This window comes from Boleophthalmus pectinirostris, unplaced genomic scaffold, assembly GCF_026225935.1.
Source record: "Boleophthalmus pectinirostris isolate CB_2022bp ecotype Guang Dong unplaced genomic scaffold, ASM2622593v1 HiC_scaffold_22, whole genome shotgun sequence".
Classification (NCBI taxonomy): Eukaryota; Metazoa; Chordata; class Actinopteri; order Gobiiformes; family Gobiidae; genus Boleophthalmus; species Boleophthalmus pectinirostris.
The window spans coordinates 30,696,909-30,702,716 of record NW_026571190.1 but is presented as its reverse complement, the minus strand read 5'-3'; the positions used below and the strand labels follow the sequence as shown (position 1 = coordinate 30,702,716).

Sequence of the window (5,808 nt, the reverse complement as noted above, 5' to 3'; positions counted from 1 at the left end):
AATCTAAGAACAACTGTCCAAATTAATATTAGAGTATTTATGTTGTTTGTCATTGCTATATAGTTATACTCTATGACACTTGTGGATCGTTATGTTGTCATTTGCGCATTTTAAATTACAATATTCATTTAAAACAACTTAACTGACTGACTTCTGTAAACTTCATCACAACAAAGACCTGTGTAGTTGTCAGCTTCTTCAATGGATAGCTGCAGATCACACTAGTTATGAACAGTGTTTTTTTTTTTTTTTTTTTAAATACCAAAATGAGTACACCATGTTGCTAAATCCTACACATATCACTGATTAAGAAAATAAAATTAGAGAACAAAGTAAGTACAGAACAGTAGGTGTATGCCTGTGGAGGTAAAAAAAAATGTATCGGAAATATGACATCTTGAAAATAAGTGAATAAGTGATTAAAGATTGCTCATACATGCTCGAATCACTCTAAATACAACTTTGGGTGAGAAAATGGCGAGGAGAAATGACTATTATATGGTTAAAATCTCTGAAAAGTCAATTTTAAGCCCATAGTAAAATAAAATATAAGAACTACACAACAGCGTGGACGGAGTAGGGCTGAAAGCTGTGCAGCAGCTGTACAAACCTGAGCTTGTGTGTAGGAGAGCTCAGCGGAGGAAGCAGGAGGGTCACACAGAGGTTGATGGACCCGGTCACTCAGGCTCTGCCCCGAGCAGGCGTCACTCATTAACCCTCTGACAGGAGCAGCTCAGGCGCACAGGTTAAAGGTCAATCTGGCCCCTCTTCGGCCATCAAATCAAGATGGACACAGCAGCCGAGACTTATCCTCCAATCAAAGGGTCAGTGATGCGGTGTCAGGAGCACTAATAGACACACATCAGAACAAATTGATTTATCAAACATTTATGGCTTTACGGATAAACTATGACAACAGGAGCCAAAAGAGTCATGAAGACGTGAGACTAAACTCCTCTGACAGTTAGAGCTGAGCTGGAAAAGAAACATGATCTCCTACTGTGTTGAGAGCAGTGCAAATGGTAAATTAAACTAAATTAATGTTTCCGCAATCTAGATTCAGATACTTTTGAATCCAAATACAATTTCAGATAATCTCTCTCTTTTTTTTTTTTTTTCTTTTTGTCTTTTACAATAATGTTTGGCTGTTATTTCAGTATATCACAGACATAGAGAAAGACGAATAAAAAGCAAAACATACACATCTGTTTTTATGGAAACTGTGTGTGTTCCATTGAGAGGTTGGGGATATGCTAAAAAAAAAAAAGTCATCAACATTTTTTGGGCCTAGATCACAGTGTTGATTTCCTCATGATTCATAAGTTGATCAGTTTATGTCTGGCATGTGCTGCTTGTTGCTTGGGAGTTGTCCAGTCCACCTCACTTATGTAGAGCCTGAGATCAGCCACTAGAAGCAAATTTGTTTAAGTGTTTGTGTTTGAGTATAGTTGTGTTGAGCAGTATTTAACAGAAAACTGAATCACAAAATGACAGAACTATTGAAATATACTGTATGTATCAACTAAAATCCCTCAAAAAATCCCTCAAAAGAAAAACCTCAAGGAGAACCACAATGAAAAAGAGATCCACACTCATGGACTAAACCAGAATCAAACGAGGACTAAACCAGGACTAAACCAGGACTAAACCAGAATCAAACGAGGACTAAACCACGACTAAACCAAAATCAAACAAGGACTAAACCAGGACTAAACCAGCATCAAACGAGGACTAAACCACGACTAAACCAGAATCAAAGGAGGTCTAAACCAGAATAAAACGAGGACTAAACCACAACTAAACCAGGACTAAACCAGAATCAAACAAGGACTAAACCAGGACTAAACCAGCATCAAACGAGGACTAAACCAGGACTAAACCAGAATCAAATGAGGACTAAACCACGAATAAACCAAAATCAAACAAGGACTAAACCAGGACTAAACCAGCATCGAACGAGGACTAAACCACGACTAAACCAGAATCAAAGGAGGACTAAACCAGAATAAAATGAGGACTAAACCACAACTAAACCAGGACTAAACCAGAATCAAACAAGGACTAAACCAGGATCAAACGAGAACTAAACCAGGACTAAACCAGGACTAAACCAGAATCAAATGAGGACTAAACCATGACTAAACCAGGGCTAAACCAGGACTAAACCAGTATCAAACAAAGACTAAACCAGTACTAAACCAGGATCAAGCGAGGACTAAACCAGGACTAAACCAGGATCAAACGAGGACTAAACCAGGACTAAACCAGGCCAGGCAGGCTGCAGATGTTTAAAGGATTCACGCACATCCATTTGAAGGTAAAGTGAAGCTATTATACTAATTATTTTTCATTTTCATGGCTTAATAATGTGAAAATTACATAATAATAATAATAATAATTGTGTTACCTTTAAATCCCCCATCCAACTTTGTTAGGAGGTGATGTCATTTCTTTTCCTTCCTTGTTTCTATCTGAAAAGAAAAACACAAGTGCATGGGTACATAAGGTGAAGACACTCAGTACCACACAAAAACCACATGACAAAAAACACACACATTTACATAAATACCAACGCACACGCACAATAGAACCACTACAGGTCCAACCTTTTAACACAGTCTACCTCATTTCACTCAAGATGACATTATTCAGCGCTTAAGATCACCACTAATTTGGGACTAGAGCCAGATAATGAAGTCCGTGCTGAACCAGAAAAAGGATCCTTGGAGGTTTGAAGAGCTGGTTTCTCTTCTTTGACTAAATGAATGCAGACCACACACTTAAGGGGGCGCCATCTTCTTGAAGGTAAGTGTATTACTCCAGTGAAATGAAGGATTCTTTCACTCTGAATACTTCACACTCTTGTAATAAAGTAAAGAAAACTAAAGATGAGGTGGGAACGAGGATGAAAATGTCACAGCTGAGTAATGTTTTGGTGAAAACAAATCAGGCACTTTCTTGGACACAGAAACACAGTCTGAGCTTTAATACTAAACTCAAGTGGAAGTACATACATTGATTAATCCGATGATTTTGTTTTTATTCAGAGGTGTACTAGTAACTTCTTTGGAGGAAGGTACATCACCAGCCTATTTCCCTGGAGATGTTGAGATGAAAACAAGCAGGTAAGTATTTTTAAGAAGCTAAGACTCTTGTAATAATAAATGTGAGATAGATGAGTTCAAAACCATATTGTGAAACATTCTTAGCAAGGAATATGTGAACTGATAGTAGAATAGATAATGAAAGAGTAAATAAAAAAAGATTTTTCATGAAACATTTTGATTAAAACACTGCTCTGCCTGAACATTTTCTCTCAGCCTGTTTTGGAGTCTGTATAATAATTATTTGATCTCAAAATTTTCAGTAATTGATTAGTTGCAAATAATAGATCAGCCTGTTTCAGCCCTCTTGACTGAAAGGTGGTTTTCTAAAGTCCCGAGAGAGATTAAACAAATACAAGAGTCTATACTGGAGAAAATGAGTAAACTTTCCAATTCTTGAAGAAGATGTGTGCAAAAGATAAAACAAATGTCAAGTCTATATAATGTCCTCTAGCAAACATCCTCTTTGAGACCTGTAGACTTTACGTACTCATCTGATCCAATTTCACTCATCCAATTAACGTAATTTTGTCTGGGAGTCCTCCACTTTTAAGATCTAATTGGATAAGGAACAACTTTTTGGGTGAAGAAATGAATGAAGTGAAAGTCATTATAGATTTGTGGACTGCAACGTGAGCCAAAGGTTGCAGGATTCAATGCAGAGAAATGTTTTAGTTTGATGTAAATAAAGTCGTCTACAAAAGGCAAATAAAACTGATTTTTCTTTATTTTAATACAGCTATGAGTTGATTAGAGAGGAAAGTATAGAATGTGTGTCAAATATAGGATAGTTTTCTGTGGGCTTAGGAGCAAATCTGCTTAAATATGCATAAAGAATATATGTAAATAGCTATATTTGAACACTTAAGTCCAAAGGAGGAACTACAAAAATGTGACTGCACTGCTCTCTTATCCAGTTTGTAATAAAACAAGGTTGTGAATGAGTTTGTACTAAAGAAAACTTAACCATCTGTGTCCTGTCTTCTGTGCCAATATGATTCCAAGAAAAGTTTTACCAGCAGAAAGTCAAACAATCAAATCAAGCAAAATTTACTACATACATTTTCCTCCTTCCTTGTGGTATAGATAGACAGTCCCCACTTCCCTCCCTCATGCCGCCCCTCAGTTCCCCATGGGCTGTGTGTCTCCTGTCTCCGGATTGGTCATGGAGGATTGATTGGGCATCCGTGGGCACTCTCTTGGGCACAGTCCTGGCTGAGCGGGTCAGACGTCAGCTGCACGCGACTCTTTCTCTACGTTTTGACTCGTATTGTCTCCAGTCACAATCTCTGACATTTGTGACGACGGACTGAGAGCCAATAAAGAGAGGTAATCTGCTTTCCCTGCAGCCTGTGGTGCCTGTGGTCTGTGGCGGTGAGACCAGTGTACTGTGGATCGGCTGGATCTGATTTAAAGTGCCTATGACAGATTAAACTACTCATCTGACCAAAACACAGTAAAGACCATTATAGTTAAGATTTAAGATGAAATTTCACTCTTTTTTCTCACTTTGGCCAATATGCAAGTTTTAAATTTTACTTCCCAGTTGGAAAAAACGGCTCTAATGTACGCAGATTATTTTGATTAAATAATGTTCAAAGTGTCAGAAAATTCTCCCTAGTGTAATGTTATCAAATGAAACTGTCTAAAATAGAACTATTCCTGTAATTTACAATATATTTTTCAACTTTTCTTCACAAATTGCGTCTCGATTGGTGTACAACTATAATTTGTATTTACAATAGTTAATAATCCATTATATTAAGTCAAAATTAGAGAATCATAAAACCATATGCACTTGAACACTTGGCTGGTCGAATAAAGCTTTGTCTAAGTCTAAGTCTAAGTCACACTGTGTATCTTTTCAAGTAGAGAGCCAGCCTGTAACTTGTCACCATGGAGAAGTTATTGCTTTACCTCCTGTATTCCAAAGTATGGCATTAATCTTTTCAGTCTCCATGGTAACAAGCAGGAGACGCCACCAGGCCAGGATCTGTGAAGAGCTGACCCCACTCACAGTAAGAGTGCTGGTTTTTAAAGCTGTTTTTGAGCAATAAAAACACCCATAATGAAATAAATGCCTCTTATATAAGTTTAATGCCATATTGTGGAACATTACAGGCAAAGCAATAGCATCTCCATGGTAGCGGACACCCAGCGAACCCCCAACCTTTTCAAACAAATATGATTGTTTTCATTTTTTTATTACTTAACCTAACATGTTCTCAAGAGACAAGCAGGGGGGTGTCAACAGACCATGTTACAGGTCAGATCATTGGAGAGGCAAGCACAATCTCAGTAAGACTGCATGTATTTTGTGGTATTTTCTGCAATAAAAACACCAGTGATTGAATTATTGATTGATAGACATACTGTGGAACAATCTTGGCAAAAGCAATAACATCACCATTGAGACAAGCAGGTAGAAAGGTTACACAGTGCACCTTTAAAAGACAGCCAATAGAGATATTTTTATTTTTTCTGTAAATGATTTTGAACAATAAGAATGTACTTTAGAATGTATCCACTTTAACTTCTTTGAAAAGATAATGGGTTATTGATGATTTTATTATTTTTTTTTATACATATACATACATACATATATACAATCTGGATCTGATTTAACAACAGAAAATTGTTTTAATTGTTAACACAGGGTCACTGAGGAAAAGAAAATATGATTCCAGGGTCTGAATGAGTCTAT

At 37.1% G+C, this 5,808-nt stretch overlaps 1 long non-coding RNA gene across 1 annotated transcript; it reads right to left on the bottom strand.

Moving 5' to 3' along the window:
• Positions 1 to 798: 798 nt before the first annotated feature.
• LOC129410269 (uncharacterized) lies at positions 799 to 2,721 on the bottom strand. The gene is made up of 3 exons (XR_008632807.1): positions 2,624 to 2,721; positions 2,408 to 2,471; positions 799 to 848 (listed from the first exon to the last, which is right to left on the bottom strand). It is a non-coding gene; the product is annotated as an uncharacterized LOC129410269 (long non-coding RNA).
• Positions 2,722 to 5,808: the final 3,087 nt, after the last annotated feature.